Source organism: Nicotiana attenuata, chromosome 1 (genome assembly GCF_001879085.1).
Source record: "Nicotiana attenuata strain UT chromosome 1, NIATTr2, whole genome shotgun sequence".
Taxonomy (NCBI): domain Eukaryota; kingdom Viridiplantae; phylum Streptophyta; class Magnoliopsida; order Solanales; family Solanaceae; genus Nicotiana; species Nicotiana attenuata.
Window position 1 is genome coordinate 26305483 of NC_031989.1, and position 19152 is coordinate 26324634.

Sequence of the window (19152 nt, forward strand, 5' to 3'; positions counted from 1 at the left end):
GCAATTGCGAACATTTCCGTCGCAATTGCGATGCCCAGTTCTCAATTGCGAACTTTGTGTCGCAAATGCGACCTTTTCCAGCCTTCCTTGTTCGCAATTGCGAAGGCTTTCTTCGCTTTTGCGAGGCGACATCTGCAGCTTGTTTTCAGCTGTGTAACTCGGATTTTTGCTTCATTTATCATATTTTGAACCCTAGGTCCGAGAGTGGGCGATTTTGAGAGAGGGTTTTTGTATCAAATCATTAGGTAAGTGCCTCTAACCAATTTTCAATTATATTTTGTGATTATACCTTAGATTTAACATCAAAATTCATGAGAATCTAAAGGAAAATTTGGGGTTTTAAAGAAAAACCTAGAAATTGAGATTTTTGGAATTTGACTACGATTTTGGCGTGGAATTGAGAATAAATTATATATTTGAGTTCGTGAGGTCATGGGTGAACTTTATCTTCGAAAAATTTCGGAATCCGGGCACTTGGGCCCAAGGGCAATTTTGTCCACTTTTCGATCGGGGTCAGGAATCGTTATAAATTAGACTATAATGAGTAATTAAACATACAATAATGGATTTACATAATTATTGGCTATTTTTGGAGCATTTTGCATCGATTTGAGTCTTCAAAGGGCGTGGAATGTCGGTTATGGAACTTTGGAGCGAGGTGAGTCTCCTTTCTAACCTTGTAAGAGGGAATTAACTCCATAGGTGAACCAAATTAATATGTGCCTCTATTTGTGGGGGCTACGTACGCACGAGGTGACGGGAGTCCGTACGTAGCTACTAGCTATGCCTATGTCCGGGTAGTTTTAGGTTTATACCATGCCTTGTTGATATTGTTGTTGATTTATGTTTATTGTTTGCCTTGAGAAGAAGCGAGATTGAGTTTGCTTAGTAAATCTCTTGAAAAGAGTTGAAATTGAGAAATTTGAGATCTTAAAAGTTTTTATTTGAACTTCGTATTTTTTAAAAGAATTGAAGGAATATTATAATAGCTTAAGAAATCTATGTGTAACCGCGTCGGATGTATGTTTCGCGAGCGGGGTAATTTCCTTAAAAAGCTACAAGCTGAATTTCCCTTATTTTGAAAAGAATCAAGAAAGAGGTATGATTTTAATGTTAAATATATATTTGACCGCGTCGCAAGTATGATCCGCGAGCGGGGTGATTCCTTAAATTTATATTTTACCGCGTCGCACGTATGATTCGCGAGCGGGGCATTTCCTTATACTACTCTTATGGGATCGGGCCGTTCGCCTCGGCAGGATTTATGTACCACACTCTCATGTGACTGGGCCGTTCGCCTCGGCAGGTTAATAGATACATCTATGGTTCGCGCTGTTCGACCCTCGACAGTGCACATTTTACTTTTATGTTGGATCGGGCAGTACGCCTCGGCATTTCCTATATATATATATATATANATTAGACTCACTTGTATAGGAGTTTTTCTCTCTCTCTCTCTCTCTATATATATATATATATATATATATATATATATATATATATCATTCTTATGGGACTCGTGCTTAACATTTGACTAGCAGCCAGCGTATCTGAGGATCTTTTCCTGATTTGAAATTGTAACAACCATTTTATGAAAGCCACTATACCTTTATGTATATGTTCCGGTTACGAAGGGAACATGCTAGTTGAGAGCTTGAGTATAGTTGTAAAGAAGGGAACATGTGTTTGTTACTAGACAGCTTAATGCATTCCAAAAAATTAGCTTAATACTAGACATTGGACTTATATGGTTGCCATGGGTTGATAATTATGAACTTAATACGGCTATTATATAACTATGAATCACAACGATGTAATTAGCATAGGTCATATGATTGCAACCTTAGTCGGTGGACTTATATGGTTGCCATTGGCCGATACGTATGACCTTAATGAATGAAATTATATAAACGGCTATTATATAAACGACTATAATATAACTATGAATCGCAAAGATGTAATTATCATAGGTCATATGACTACAACCTTAGTCGGTGGACGTTAATGGTTGCCATTGGCTGATACGTATGACCTTAATGAATGAAATTATATAAATGGCTATAATATAAATATGAATCGCAACGATGTAATTATCATAGGTATGTGGAAACCGCGCTTCTTCACTATCATGGCCAAGAGTGGTATGTAAATATGAGCGTTGGTGATCGAAGAAGTTCAAGGCAGGATGGAAACTTTTTGTTTTGGACAATTATGTTAGGCGAGGTTTCATCGTCAAATTTACGTTGGTTGATGTTGCACCACTATATGTTGAATTCAATGTTGAATTGAAGGGAGAAAGAACTTCTGATAATAATCCGGCTGAAATTGATTAGGATTTGTTTTGTGTTTTTCTATCCTTTTACTATCTTTTATTTTCATGTATGTTGATTTAGTTATGGTTGTTGTGCTTTTTTATGTTGATGTGTTAATGTTATGAAATTTCAATCTTCATATTGATCTTCTTTACTATAATATTTTTTTTTTAAATTATCAATCAAAAAAACCGAAATGGAATGTTTAGTAAATGCTTTTTTTTGTTAATTCTGTCGTATGGTGGCAGTGCCCTTTATATCAAAACAAATGAAGATCAGCATGAAATATTATCTACCCTTTCAATATACAAAAATATTAAAAGGGGAAGATAGAGCAAAAATATAGAAGATAATAATAATAATAATAATAATAATAATAATAATAATAATAATAATAATAATAATAATAATAATAATTGCTTCATATTGAAGTTAAATAGGTTGGTATGTTATTAATGTATTGTAAGAGTAAATGCTACATAGGGAAGTTAAATGCGTAGATTTTGTATTCAAAGAGGAACGGTTACACTGATTTTACATTGAACTCTTAGAGTATTTGGTTGAAGTTAGGGTTACAAATTGGTTGCAGTTGAATGTTAAAATTTTCAGGGAAAAAAATATTGAATGTAAGGGTTGAAGGTAGGGATACCAAGATAGGTGTTGAAGGTAGGGTTTTAAGTTGAATGTTGAAGGGTAGGTTGAAGGGTAGGGTTTTAAGTTGTATGTTGAAGGTAGGGTTGAAGGGTAGGGTTTTAGTAACTGAATGTGAGTATTTTAGTTCTTAGCTTGAACTGATTTTAACGTTCTCAAGTCTTTCACTTCTGTACTAGTTGCAACTAATCACATTTTGTTAGTCTAGTCCTCTAAATAAATATGAAGTAACAATAAAATGAAATATTTAACAATGACAATTATAATACCACACATTTAAACTTATTGCAAAACAAAGTCAAAAAATTTCAAAAAAATCTATCTCAAATCAAATTAAATAAGATTCAAACTTAAATCATCTCAAACTAAACGGTCAAGTTTCCCAGTTTGCTTCATCGTTTAGATCAGGCAAGCTACTTTGTGGTGGTATTGTTGCATCATCTTGCTGTAATTAGAGTAAATAAGACTAATAAGCAATGTATTTTTCGGAAAAAAATATAATAATAATTTGTTATACTTTACCTCAATTCCTTCCGCAAGCCGAGGATTTCCACCACCTCTATCACCACCTATACCACGGCCTCTACCACCACCTCTACCCCTCCTATTACCTCTAACTCCACTTCCACCACCTGTTTGTGAACTTTTAAAGTATGAATCAATTCTCCCTCTATATCTATTCAACCTTGGACGTCCACGAGAAACTAAGTATCTAAGATCTCTTATATTTCTTCCTTCACCCTCACCCTCACCCTGTCACGATCCAGATTTCTCACCCTCGGGAATCGTGATGGTGCCTACTCGTGAAAGCTAGGCAAGCCGACAGTTACAGTTTTACCATAATTTTATTAATCAAACAGAAAACAGATAGTAGCTAAAACGAAATAATTATAAATGCGGAAGTGATATAACAGTGCTACAACCCTAGTACATAATTACCCCAACGATCTGGTGTCACAATCCACGAACGACTAAGATTTACTACAAATATAAGTCTGAAAGAAGTACAACAGTTCTCAAAATAGAAGAGACAGAAGAAACTAAAACGGGGAAAGGGGACTTCAGGTTCTGCGAACGCCAGCAGATCTACCTTGGTCTCCCTGGACTGAAGGCAGCAACCTCAAATCTACTCACAAGGTCCGGCACCGAAATCTGCACCAAAAGTCCAAAGTGCAATATCAGTACAGCCGACCCCATGTACTGGTAAGTGCCGAGCCTACCTCGGCAAAGTAATGACGAGGCTAGGACACGACATTCATTTAAACCTATGTAGTTAAATCATATACAAACAGAACAATAATAACAGAAAAATAACAGATAAAGATGGGAAGGGGAACATGCTGCGGGGAATATCAAGTTCTGACAATAGTTCAACAGAGAAGAATAATAAACACCATATTTGTATCAACATGAATAATGAAATAGTAACATGTGCACGGCATCACCCTTCTTGCTTTTTCTCTCGTCCTCACAATAAGAGACAACAGAAACGGAACGACATCACCCTTCGTGCATTAACTCTCATAATCATTGCATGACATCACCCTTCGTGCATTAACATTTAAATCATGCCACGGCATCACCCTTCGTGCATTAATACTCACAATATCGGCACGGCATCACCCTTCGTGCATTAACACTCACTCACAATATCATTCTCGGCATCACCCTTCGTGATTCACCCTCATCCTCACCCAAACAGTAGAAACGATACATCCCGGCAAGGGAGTCAACAATAACCAATTTCATTTCAACAATTAACTTCGCAAAGTAACTCTCAACTTGAGTCAATACTCAACAATGATCAAATACTCAACAATATCATAAAACTTTCTCAACATAGAGAAACATCATTTTAAGCGTGAACAATACGTGATAAGAGACATAACGGTCACAATATAAGACTCACTTGCATGCTCAACATCAACGTATAGATACTCGTCACCATGCCTATACATCGAACTCAATACTAACACGTAGCAAATAAGACAGCAACACCTATTCCCTCAAGCTAAGGTTAGACCAAATACTTACCTCGATTCCACGGCCAAAATCAAGCCTCAATTACCGCTCTACCTCTCGGTTCCACTTCCAATCCGCTTGAATCTAGTCATAATTTACTTAATAACATCAATAAATGCTAAATAAACTAATTTTAATGCATGAGTATAGATTTCTCAATGTTTTCCCCAAAAAGTCAAAAATCAACTCCGGGCCCGCTTAGTCAAAACTCAAAGTTCGAAGCAAAACCCGATTACCCATTCACCCACGAACCCAAATGCAATTAGTTTTGAAATCCGACCTCAATTTGAGGTCCAAATCTCCAAAATCCTAATTTCTACCCAAGAACAGCCAATTTCCCATGAAAACCCCTAGATTTTGAGATGAAATAGATTGAAGAAAAAGAGTTAAGATTCATTTACCTATGATTTGGGGAAGAACTTGCTCTAGGAAAATCGCCCTTTGGAGTTTAGGTTTTGAAATTTTGAAGAATGAAGTAAAAATCCCGTCTAAATGATATTTTGATCAGGTGCAGATGTCACAATTGCGACAAGAGCTTCGCAATTGCGAAGCTCGCAAATGCGAGACAGGCTTCGCAATGCGAACCTGCTGCATGTCTGCTCCTCTCGCAATTGCGAGCAATTTATCGCAATTGCAATCGTTGACCCTCCCTATTGACTTTGCAATTGCGAAAGGATGTTCACAAATGCGAACAATGCAGGCCTGGGCTTCTTCGCAATTGCCAAGCCTGACCTCGCAATTGCGAGATCAGAGCCTGCAACAATACCAGATGCAACAACAATTTTTTTCTAAGTCCAAACTCACTCTGTGGCCTATCCAAAACTCACCCGAGCCCTCGGGGCTCCAAACCAAACATGCACACAAGTCTAAAAATATTATACGGACTTGCTCGTGCGATCAAATTACCAAAATAACATCTTAAACAACGAATTTAACACCAAAACTCATGAAATTCATAAGTAGTTAAGATTTCTATTTTCTCAACCAAGGGTCCGAATTACATCAAATCTCTTTCGTTTTTTACCAAATTTCACAGATATGACTTAAATATTATAACGGACCTGTATTAGGCTCTGGAACCAAAATACGGGCCCGATACCATCAAGTTCCAACACTATTCAATTTCTAAAAACCTTTATATTTTTCAACAAATAATTTTCTTTAAAAATCCTTTTCTCGGGCTGGGGACCTCGGAGTTCGATTCCTACGGGACCGTCAATTCACGGGTCCGGGTCCGTTTACCAAAAATATTGACTAAAGTCAACCTTAATCAATTTTAAAGGCCAAATTCAATATTTTTCTTAAATTTCACATAAAAGCTTTTCGGAAAGGCGCCCGGACTGCGCACGCAACGAGGAAAAGAAAATGAGGTTTTCAAGGCCTCAGAACCCGGATTCGGGTTCTAAAATAAAAGATGACCCTTTGGGTCATCACACACCCTCACCCTCACCCTCACCCCTACCCTCACCCTCACCCTCACCCTCACCCTCACCCTCACCCTCACCCACACCATCATGTGTATCTTCCAATTCCCAATTTGGAACTATCATATCATCATCCCAATTCAAAAGGCCATGCTCCAATCTGTTCAAATCATAGTTAATATATCGCCTCATCACTTCAGTGTCCAATGCAATATCACAAACCCGTTCAAAATGCTTTAATAGTTCCATGTACTTCATGTATTCAGAAGTCATACGTGGGTAACCTCCTATAAGAAACATTTCAAGTGCGGACGAACAATATCTTTTTTCCACATTTTCAATATATACCTCTCGTTAACGTTTTTAATCCTCTTATGAGACAACACCTTAAGTATATGGCAGCATAAAATACCTCTTGTTTCAAACCACTTGCAGCTGCTACTTATATATTCGCCAATAGGTGTATATTCAACTGTGAATACAAATGGATCTCTAGTGTTAAAACTCTTGAACGAATAACCTGCGATAATGTAATTCTCCACTCAGTTGTTGCTTGATGGTCTTCAGGGGTGCTGATTTCACAATGGTACAGTTTCCTTAACTGTACTTGAAAAAATTCTAACACTTCACGAGTATAACATGTTTGAAGTTTTTCCTCCCATGCAAGTTCAGATAAACATCTTGGTTCAAAGCGCCTTGACCTATATTCAGCTTCCAATTCTTTCTCAAACTTAGCTCTTATGGCTAACTCATATTGCCGAACAAATAGCTTCAAAGTGCTTTGGCAGGTGATGAATCCGTCAAAGAAAGCATACATTCCTTCACTTCTTTGTGTGGACAACATCCCAGCCCAAAAGTGGTCATTTAGGTATACAAGAACCCATTTTTCCTTCTCCAAATAAAGCTTATAAAACCAATCCCTTCCATCTAAGTTATATTTTGCAATATAATCAGTCCATCTTCTCTCAAACTCAGCAACGTTAATGCTATCAAGGACTAAAGCCTTAAATTCTGCCTTTGCAATCTTACCATCAAGAACTCCGCTTAACTTCATAGGCAACTTTGCGAATATGTGCCATATACAATATCTATGTACCGTATTTGGCATCAATGCATTGATGGCAGCCTTGATACTATCACATTGATCAGTCATGATAGCTAATGGACGAACACTGTTTAGCGCCCCAAGCCATGTAGAGAGCACCATTTTGTAACTTGTTATATCCTCACTAGACATAAGAGCACATCCCAAAAGCATGGACTGCCTATGCTGATTGACACCAACAAATGAAGCAAATGGCATATTATATCGATTCACAAGGTATGTGGTATCAAGGCATATTACATCATAGAACTCCTCATATGCAACCTTAGAGTGTGAATGAACCCTTACGACATTACGAAGTCAACTAATACTATCCACATCTACGGAGTAGTAAAATTCCTTATCTTTTTGCTGCATGTCACTGAAGAACTTGAGTAATGATTGTGCATCCCCTTCTTGCAATTGAAGCTTTCTAGTTTCTACTCTTCGAAATATAACTTCTACGATCCTTTAGTGTACAACCCAGATTTTCGGGGCCACCAACAAGTACTTCAACGACTCTTATATTTTTTGAGGGTCTTAAGCCAGCAATATCTTTGGCTAAAAGAGTTCTCTTAAAAGACTTACTAAGCAATCTGTGTCCAACCATCAATCGCGATAGTGCTGGTTCCAATTGATGATTATGTTTTTTAACCACCTTTTGAAACACGCCATGAACCATTCTCCTCCAAAATTTCATTTTTTCTAGCACGGCAGTTCCTCCTCTTGGTAACATGCTTATTCCTTGGTTTCCTAGACCTATCACAACCATATTGCACATACCTAACAATATCACCACCTTTTTTGTTTATGTTCTTTTGACAATGCAAAACACTGATAATCTTGCATGTTCTTCGTAAAAATCAAATATAACATCCTTATTACTGAACTGCATTCCAGTAATTGGACCAATTATAAGATCTTCTTTATTGAACTCATTAGGCATTTCCCTGTCCTCTCCACCTTCTGTGACGACCCAAAGGGTCATCACCTGTTTTCTCTTTCATTCCGTGCTTCCGAGGCCTTGAAAACCTTGCTTTGAGTCACCTCGATTTGCGTGCGCAGTTCGAGTGCGTAGCCGGGAAGCTTAAATATGAATTCTATGTAAAAATTGATGAATTTTGATATTAATATGAATAAAGTTGACTTTGGTCAACATTTTAGAAAAATGGACCCAGACTCGTGATTGGACGGTCCCGGAAGGTCCGTAGAAAAATATGGGACTCGGGCATATGCCCGGAGTCGAATTCCGAGGTCCCAAGCCCGGAAATGAATTTTTTTGTGAAATTGTTTTCTCGAACTAATTAAGGAAAATGTAAAAGAAATTTGATCAGAAGACTATGGTATCGGGATCGTATTTTGGTTCCGACGTCCGGTACAAGTCTTATATGTGATTTAAGCACTTTCTGTAAAGTTTGGTTGGAAACGGACGTCATTTGACGTATTTCGGACTTAAAATGGAAAATTGATGTTTTATGAAAAATTGAAAGAAATCTCGAGTTTTGAGGCTTGATTCTATGTATATGATGTTGTTTTGACAATTTGATCGCACGAGTAAGTCTGTACGATGTTTCTGAGGTTGGGTACATGTTTGGTTTGGAGCCCCGAGGGCTCGGGTGAGTTTTGGATAGGTGTCGAGTTGCATTTTTGAACTTTGGAAAAAATCTGATCCTTCAGTTCTGGTATCTTCGCATTTGCGAAGAAATTCTCGCAAATGCGAGTCCCTGATCGCGAATGCGAAAAAGGGGATTTCTGTCTTGGGTCGCAAATGCGGCCATCTAGGTCGCAAATGCGAACTAGAGATGGTCGCAAATGCGACATATCAGCTCGCAAATGCGAAACTTCCCCCTTTGCCCAGTGTTCGCAAATGCGAACTACTTCCTCGAATTTCCCAAGCCTGCTGGGTTCGCAATTGCGAACCCATGTTCGCAATTCCCACATGTGAGGCCTGCATTTTTCATACTTAGACGAATTTTTAACCCCTTTTCTTCATTCTTTCAAAACACAAACTCCATAGGTGATTTTCTATGAAATCTATCTTCTCCAAATCATTTGTAAGTCAACTTTTACTTAATTTCTTCAATCTTTAACATCATTAAACATGTTTTCATCTTAAAATCAAGGATTTCCATGGGTGAAAATGGGGATTTTGGGTAGAACTTAGGTTTTCTTAAAAATGGGGATTTGGACCTCAATTTGAGGTCCGATTTCAAAACTAATCATAGATATGGATTCGTGGGGGAATGGGTAATCGGATTTTGGTTCGAACCTCGGGTTTTGACCACGTGGGCCCAGGGGCGTTTTGGGAATTTTTGAGTAAAACTTTGGGAAATTCATTTTCATGCATTCAAATTGATTCGATTAGCATTTGTTGATACATTCAAGTAATTTGTGACTAGATTCGAGCGGTTTGGTGGTGAATTCGAAGGGTAAAGCTATACTAGAGGCTTGAGTTGTGTTTGGAGCATTTGAGGTAAGTGTTTGGTCTAACTTTGGCTTGAGGGAATAGGAGTAGAGTCTTAGTTGCTAATTGCTATTTGTCGAGTACGGTGTATAGGTATGGTGACGAGTATCTATACACTGGTGTCGAGCATGACCGTGAGTCCTAATTTGCTAAATTATCGACTTTGTAATTATTATTTATGGGATCGTGTTGCACGCCTGCAATGAGAGAAAATTGAAATAAGTGAAAGTGGTTTGTTTTCCTTTATTCTGTGTTAGAAGAAATCAGATGTAGTTTCTTTTGTTATTCCTGATATTCTGTTTTATCTGCTTCCCCATAAGCATGTTCCCCCCTCCCAGCTTTAATTGTTTACTTTCCGCTATTATTTTGTTGTACTTGTATATATATATCTGCACAGGTTTATCTGGTAGTCTGGTCTAGCCTCGTCACTACTTCGCCGGGGTTAGGCTAGGCACTTACCAGCACATGGGGTCGGTTGTGCTGATGCTACACTCTGTGCATCTTTTTGCACAGATCACAGTACCAGAGCAGCAGCTTTTGGGCAGCAGTAGGAGCATTTGGGAGCTGACTTCAGTCCAGAGATCCCGAGGTAGCCTTGCTGACGTTCGCATGGCCCGGAGTCTCTTCTATCCTTATTTCGTTTGTTGTCCTTGTACCGGAACAAACAGTATTGTACTTTATTCAGACTCTGCTTTTAGTATTCTGTAGACGTTCGTGAGTTGATGACTCCAGTCTTGGGTAGAGGTTGTAATTGAATTTCCGCACTTGTTTTCAGTTCATTTATATTTAAAACTTCCGCTTTTATATTAAATGTCTCATTGCCTTAGCATTGTCGATGTTGCCAAAAAGGTTAATAATTAATTGGCTTGCCTAGCTCCTAATAGTAGGCGCCATCACGACTCCCGACGGTGGGAAATCCGGGTCGTGACAAGTTGGTATCAGAGCGCTACGTTACATAGGTCTCACAACTCACGGACAAACTCGGTAGAGTCTGAGGGATCGGTACGGAGACGTCTGTATTTATCCCCCAGAGGCTACAGAGTTAGGAAAACTTCACTTTTGTTCTTTCTTGTCGTGCGATTCTGTTTCTCAAATACTGATTGTCTTTCTACTCTGTGCTTTCGCAGATGGAGAGAACACGTGCTTCCTCTTCTACCGCGCAGCAGCCCGAGCCCCCAGCAGCAACTCCTACGAGGGGCAGAGGCCAAGGCCGTGCCAGGGGCCGAGGCAGGGGCAGAGCTCAGCCCCGAGCAGCAGTCCCAGAGGTGGAGCCTCATGTTGATTATGATGAGCAGGTTCCAGCCCCAGCAGCTCCGGTGGGCCCAGCTCAGGTCCAGAGGGGTTTGTCACACCTCCTTTTTTCATTACTACACCCCCCGAAAAGGTATAATAAAGGGACTTTTTCCAATTAAAGGACAATCGAAACGGGATTCGTTTATTAAGAGATTCAGAGTCGCCACTTAGGAGATTTATGGTGTCCCAAGTCACCGGTTTGAATCCCGAATCGAGGAAAAGGTTTGACTCTGTTTAACAGTCGCGAACCAGAAATCCGGGTAAGGAATTCTATTAACCCGGGAGAAGGTGTTAGGCATTCCCGAGTTCCGTGGTTCTAGCACGGTCGCTCAACTGCTATATTTGGCTTAATTATCTGATTTTAATACATGTTATACTATAGTGCAATTTAAAAGTATTTACCGCTTTTAATTAAATTTTTAAGAAAGTGAACGTCGTTTAAAAACGTATTTTTGGATCACGTCACATGAAATGCACCCGGATCCTCGACACATTTTTATGCAACATTTTGGGATTTGGATTTGGGTTGCATGAAATGCACACCCGTATTTAGGAATGTAAAATTATTAAAAACTGCGCCTAAAGAGACTAACGTGTTATTATATTTGTGGGAGGCCATGAAAATTCGCTAAATGGCACGTCCCAAATTCTACGTATTTTAATATAAATATTTGAAGAGGGCCACACAATTTATGAGTTTTATTTGGCGTGGAGCACCTCGTTTTATTTAAAGGCCATCCTAAAGAGACTATTGTTTTCTAGTATGGAATGTCTCTAAAAGGGCCCTAATTGATTAACAATATGGATCCCTATTAGTTAAAGTGATTAAGGACTTTGGGCCTCAAGTTCAAGTCCACACTTGAACAAGAGGCAAACCTCTTAACTCAAGCATGCTACTTAACTAGAAGGCCCAAAACCTATGTTACAAATTTAATCCCATAATCTTAATACAAATTCCAGCTCTCAGCACTTTTGGGCCTTGAAAATTGGCCCAGGAATATGAAATATCATCAGCTTATGAAAAGCGGCCTGCGTTGGGCCTTTGGCATACAAACTTCTAGGCCCAAATCTCATTTAAGTACAAGGCTGTCAGGTTTTGGCCTGGATGAGCCCACAATTGAATATTGATTTCTATATGGATTTCTAACCATTAATTTTGATTCACAGCTTATTTAAATGGGAGACTGGTTTAAACTCCAAATATTAATTTTATCAGATAGAATTGAATTTAATCATCACAGGCATACTCGACTCATATACTTAGCCAACCTTATTGAATTTAAGACTTCAAAACCAAATCAGATTCAATCAACACATTCTATGGATTCTTATGCGTGACTTAAACCTGTAGGTGAACAATTAAACTATTTACTGCATTTGAACTCTAAAACATGTTTGATCTAGCGCTAATATGAACAAGCAGTTCATTTTAGATTCCATTTCGAATCAGTAGCTTATCTTGAATTTAACCTTCTAATGGATAGGACAACTACACTTGAATTAACCATACTAAAACTGATGCTCCTGTTAACTTATCATGACAGTTTGAATACCGCATCATCAATCACAGATGCATGTTTATGATTTCAGAACCAGTTTCAGACTCATAATAGTCTTCAATAAAAAAATCGAGCTAATACATGAGATCAAGCTACGCTACACTAAGGCTGACACTAGATGAACAATCATCAGTCCAAAAGTCTCAAACAGTCCAGTTATACAGTCTGTAGTTCATGTAAATACAAATCAAAGCCAAACTATACTAAACTAACACATATCAGCAGCACCTATCTAACTATAGATACATGATGATCCAAACAAACACAGATCTGGAAGCAAATATGTGAGCATTTTTATTTCATTCCCAACTCAAAGCTACATCAAGTCAAATTCAAGGTGTGTACCTGGAATTGAGTGAACAAGAGAACAAAGGAGGTCAGCAGTGTTAGACAGCAGGGAAGGCAACAACAATCAACAGCTTGAGACAGTGTTGTAAATTGAGAAGCAGTATCAAATAACCAAAGACCAATTTCAGCAAGCAAACGCCCCAAAATAGCTTGAATAAACCTAAAAGGACTCGACATTGAACCCAGGAAAACTTCTGAAGCTTCAGCAACTAAGAGTTGAGCTAGGAGATGAAAATCAATGACTAAAACTCAAAATTAACCTAGGAATTTCAATATAACAGTGTTTTTTTTTGGAGTTTTCTATTGGCTTTTCCTTTTGTTTTTTGATTTTTGAAGAAGCTAAGATCTAAACTGAAGTTTTTGAACTCTAAGAGTTCAGATTTTGATTTTTTGGATTTGAAATTCAAATTTTAGATGCTAGAACTTGCAGAAAGTGTTTTGGGGGGAATTTTAGAGGCTGGAACCTTTTGGGGAATTTTCAGGTGCTCAAAACTTGGAAGAAGGCAAGGGGACTGCCTTTTATAGGCAGAAAATCAAGGGGAAGCTTCTAGATTTTATTACCCATTTTCCCCCTCTTTTTATTTTCAGCTTTTACTCAATAGCCCTTAATGTTTTGACTTGCTTCTCAAGTTATTGCCCTAAACTTCTGAAATTATAACTAAGGCCCTGTTCTAGAAGAGTCTAGGGTGTTCTAGCTTAACCTACAGCATTTCTGCCCAATTCTAAATACCCAAACTATCCCTGAACTTGTTTTGAAATTACTAATCTTATCTCGATTAACCCCAAACCATTACCCTGTCAGTAACCATGGTTAACTAACCAACCTAATTCAGCTATGTCCAAATTAACTAAACTAAGCCTAACAATTACTTGAAAACAAACACTGAACTAAAGAACAATTATTGATTAAACTGAAATAAACTAAACTAAACTAATTAAATTAACTAATGACATCAATACAGGATTACTAGTTAAACAAATCAGAATCAAACAATGCCCAAACATGATCGATTAAGACTATCAAAACTGTAAGAACAGATTCGAAACACAGAATCAAACTAATAGAACAAACTTACCCTAAATTGATTAATCAGGAAGAAATATCAGTTATGAGGGAGAAACTAATAAAGAAGAACAAAGAAAACTCACTTATGGAGTCTTAGGGGTCTGCCGCCTCTTAGATTCAAAATTTGAGCAACTCTGGTAAAATTCGAACATCACTGATGGTGGATTCATCATGAGGGGAGTGAGGAGATCATATGATGTCGATTTGGTGTGATTTGGAGGGTTTAGGGTGGCAGCGCCGCCGTGCACGGTGGTGACGGCGCCTAGGGTTTGGTAGATTTGGGGGTTCTGGTTAGGATTCGAAGGATTTCAGGAACGGATATGGAAAGAGGAGGGAATGAGGAGCCTGTGGTGAAAATTTGGGTGAGTTTGGAGCTTTACCGCCGCCGTGGGCGATTTCCGACGGCGGAATTAGGGCGGAGCCGGCGAGGACAGGTACGAGGAAGGAGGCATTTGTCTCTAGGGTTTGCTAATTTGTAAGACACTTTTATTAAAATCTCAGACGGATTATGGGCCGTTGGATGATAAAAAAGGAACGGGTGAGATTGATTTTAACCTACAGATATCAAAACGACGTAGTATTGGCATGATACTACGTCGTTTGAGTGATCTAGGGGGCTAGAAAATTGGACCGGGTAAAAGGGTATCTGGGCCGATTTTGAAGTGGGTTTAGAAGGGGTCTTGGGCCATTTCAACCTGATTTGGCCCAAAATTGATGGCCTACTTCCTTATTTCAATTTCTTTTTATTTTTTTTCTTTTTTTTTCTTTTGTATCTTTTTTGAATTTTGGATTTTATTAAATGCAAAAATTAAAAGTAGCCAAAAACCTGATTTAATTCTAAATGAGACTAATTAAATTTTCTAAAATTAACTAGATCCTAATTTTAAGAGAAATATAAACAAAAGTGAAATTAAATGAATAAGATGTAAAAGGATTATTTTTGTTATTTTTCTCTTATTTTCAAAGATGTTTTAATTAATCTAGAATGCAAGTATGCTATTTTGTAATTTTTATTTTTTTTATGACGCCTGAAAATGCACACAAAAATGCAAACAAAACACAAAATCATGCAATTAATTCCTAAAAATTCAAATACTAAAAGAAAAATTCTAATTTTAATGAATTCTATAGGAGTAATTTAAGCGTGGGAAAAATCACGTGGTCATAGGGTTCATAGCCACCCCAGTTCTTCAGGACGCTTTGGTCAGATTGGTAGGCTTTGTGGAGAGCGTCACTAGAGCGGGTTTGCTTCCAGTAGCACCATCCACTTCTCAGGTTGGAGGAGGAGTTCAAACTCCTGCTACACGTACTCCGGAGCAGGTAGCTCCCCAGGCTCAGGTACCAGTGGGTCAGCCAGCTGTGGTAGTTCAGTCGGGTATTGTGACTCAGGCCGGTGATGGAGCGGCTATGTCTGCAGATGCTTTGTGGAGGCTTGATAGGTTCACCAAGCTCTTCACCACCACATTCAGCGGTACTTCTTCAGAGGATCCACAGGATTTCTTATTTAGCTGCCATGAGGTTCTTCGAACTATGGGTATTGTGGAGACCAATGGGGTCGACTTCGCCACCTTTCGACTAGCAGGATCCGCCAAGACTTGGTGGAGAGACTATTGTTTATCCAGACCAGCAGGGTCGCCAGCATTGACTTGGGACCAGTTTGCAGAGTTGTTTTTGGAGAAGTTTCTCCCAGTTACTCAGCGAGAGGCTCTTCGTAGGCAGTTCGAGCGCCTCCAGCAGGGCTCTATGACAGTCACGCAGTATGAGACCCGGTTCATTGATCTAGCTCGCCATGCTATTGTTATACTCTCCACCGAGAGAGAGAGGGGGTGCGAAGGTTTATTGATGGTTTGATTCAACCGATCCGTCTCCAGATGGCTATGGGGGCCGGGAGTGAGATTTCTTTTCAGGAGGCGGCGAATGCGGCCCGTAGAGTTGAGATGGCTCTTGCACGGGGAGGTGGTCATGGGTCAGATAAGAGGCCCCGTCATGCAGGTAGGTTCAGTGGTACCTCGTCTGGAGGTGGGGATTCTTATGGTAGAGGCCATCCTCCGAGGCCCTTTCAGTCAGCCCTACAGGTCTCACATGGTACTTCAGGTGGTCGTGGTTCTCAGCCGCATTATTCTGACCAGCAGCTCTTCAGTTCAGCATCAGCACCTATCAGCGCAACACCACTCCGTTATTCTCAGCAACTGAGGGCTTGTTTCACGTGTGGCGACGCGAGGCACATTGCCAGGTATTGCCCTCGAGCTTCTGACAGCTCTCAGCAACAGGGTCCTCGTCCTATGATACAGGCATCAGGTGATCCACAGGCCGCCCAGCCGGCTAGAGGCGGGGGTAGAAGCCATAGAGGTGGAGGTAGAGATCATAGAGGTGGAGCTCAGACCGCCAGAGATAGAGGCCAGCCAGCAGCCGATCGTCCCAGGGATATGATTCAAGGAGGTGGGGCCCAGCCCCGGTGTTATGCTCTCCCAGCCAGGCCAGAGGCTGAGTCTTCAGATGCAGTCATTACAGGTACTATTCTGGTCTGTGATAGGGATACTTCAGTGCTATTTGACCCTGGGTCTACGAATTCGTATATATCGTCCTATTTTGCACCCTACCTGGTTATGCCTAGTGATGCTTTGGGTATTCCTGTTTATGTATCTACACCGGTGGGTGATTATATAGTGGTCGACCGAGTTCATCATTCCTGTGTGGTAGTGTTTGAGGGTCTTGAGACCCGTGTCGATTTATTGCTCTTAGACATGGTGGATTTTGACGTTATATTAGGGATGGATTGGTTGTCCCTGTATCATGCTATCTTAGATTGTCACGCCAAGACCGTGACCTTAGCTTGGCCAGATTTGTCCCGTTTGGAGTGGAGAGGGACCCCAGGGCATACCACCCGCAGAGTTATTTCATATGTGAAGGCTCGACGCATGGTCGAGAAGGGGTGTTTAGCTTATCTGGCGTATGTTCGCGATTCCAGCGCAGAGGTCCCTTCTATTGATTCTGTTCCTATTGTTCGGGAGTTCCCCGAGGTTTTTCCTTCAGACCTGCCGGGTATGCCGCCCGACAAGGATATTGATTTCTGTATTGATCTGGCTCCGGGCACTCAGCCCATTTCTATTCCGCCGTATCGCATGGCCCTGCCAGAGTTGAAAGAGTTAAAGGATCAGTTGCAGGATTTGCTTGAGAAGGGTTTCATTAGACCCAGCGTTTCACCTTGGGGTGCGCCGGTGTTATTTGTGAAGAAAAAGGATGGTTCGATGAGGATGTGCATTGATTACCGGCAATTGAACAAAGTGACGATAAAGAACAAGTATCCACTGCCGAGGATTGACGATTTATTCGACCAGCTTCAGGGTGCGAAGGTGTTTTCAAAAATAGACTTGAGGTCTGGCTACCATCAGTTGAGGATTAGGGCATCCGATGTCCCTAAGACAGCATTCCGCACTCGGTACGGGCATTATGAGTTCTTGGTCATGTCGTTTGGGTTGACCAATGCCCCAGCAGCATTCATGGATTTGATGAACCGAGTGTTCAGGCCATATTTGGACATGTTCGTGATAGTCTTTGATGATATTTTGGTGTACTCCCACAGCCAGGAGGAGCACGAGCAGCACCTTAGGGTGGTTCTTCAGACTCTGAGGGATAGTCAGTTATATGCCAAGTTCTCCAAGTGTGAGTTCTGGTTGAGTTCGGTTTCATTTCTAGGTCACGTTGTATCAGCAGAGGGTATTCAGGTGGACCCGAAGAAGATTGAGGCAGTCAAGAACTGGTCTCGACCAGCATCAGCTACAGAGATTCGGAGTTTCTTGGGGTTAGCAGGCTACTATCGTCGGTTCGTGGAGGGGTTTTCATCTATCGCAGCCCCGATAACCAGATTGACCCAGAAGGGTGCCCAGTTCAGATGGTCGGATGAGTGTGAGGCGAGCTTTCAGAAGCTCAAGACAGCTCTAACTACGACACCGGTGTTGGTTTTGCCCACAGGTTCAGGGCCTTATACAGTCTATTGTGATGCTTCCCGTATTGGGCTTGGTGCAGTATTGATGCAGGATGGCAAAGTCATTGCCTATGCTTCGAGGCAGTTGAAGATCCACGGGAAGAATTATCCGGTTCATGATCTAGAGTTGGCAGCTATTGTTCATGCTTTGAAGATTTGGAGGCATTATCTATATGGCGTGACGTGTGAGGTGTACATGGATCACAAGAGCCTTCAGTACCTGTTCAAGCAGAAGGAGTTGAATGTGAGGCAGAGGAGGTGGTTGGAGTTGTTGAAAGATTATGATGTTACTATCTTGTATCACCCGGGTAAGGCCAATATGGTGGCCGATGCATTGAGTAGGAAGTCCGCCAGCATGGGTAGTCTTGCTTATATCCCGGTCAGCTAGAGACAGCTTGCTTTAGATGTTCAGGCTTTGGCCAATCGATTGGTGAGATTAGATATTTCTGAGCCTAGCAGAGTGTTAGCTTGCACGGTCGCTCGTTCTTCTCTATTGGAGCGTATCCGTGACCGGCAGTTTGATGATCCCCATTTGTGTGTCCCGAGAGACACGGTGCAGCATGGAGGTGCCACGAAGGTGACCTTAGATGATGATGGTGTTTTGAGATTGCAGGGGCGAGTTTGTGTGCCCAATGTTGATGGGATTCGAGAATTGATCTTAGCGGAGGCCCATAGTTCTCGGTATTCTATTCACCCGGGCGCCGCGAAGATGTATCAGGACTTGCGGCAGCATTATTGGTGGCGTAGGATGAAGAAGGATATTGTTGCGTATGTGGCTCGGTGTTTGAACTGTCAGCAGGTCAAGTATGAGCATCAGAGGCCCGGTGGGTTGTTTCGGAGGATTGAGCTTCCCGAGTGGAAGTGGGAGAGGATTACCATGGATTTCGTTACTGGACTTCCGTTGACTCGGAAGAAGTTTGATGCTATTTGGGTCATTGTTGATA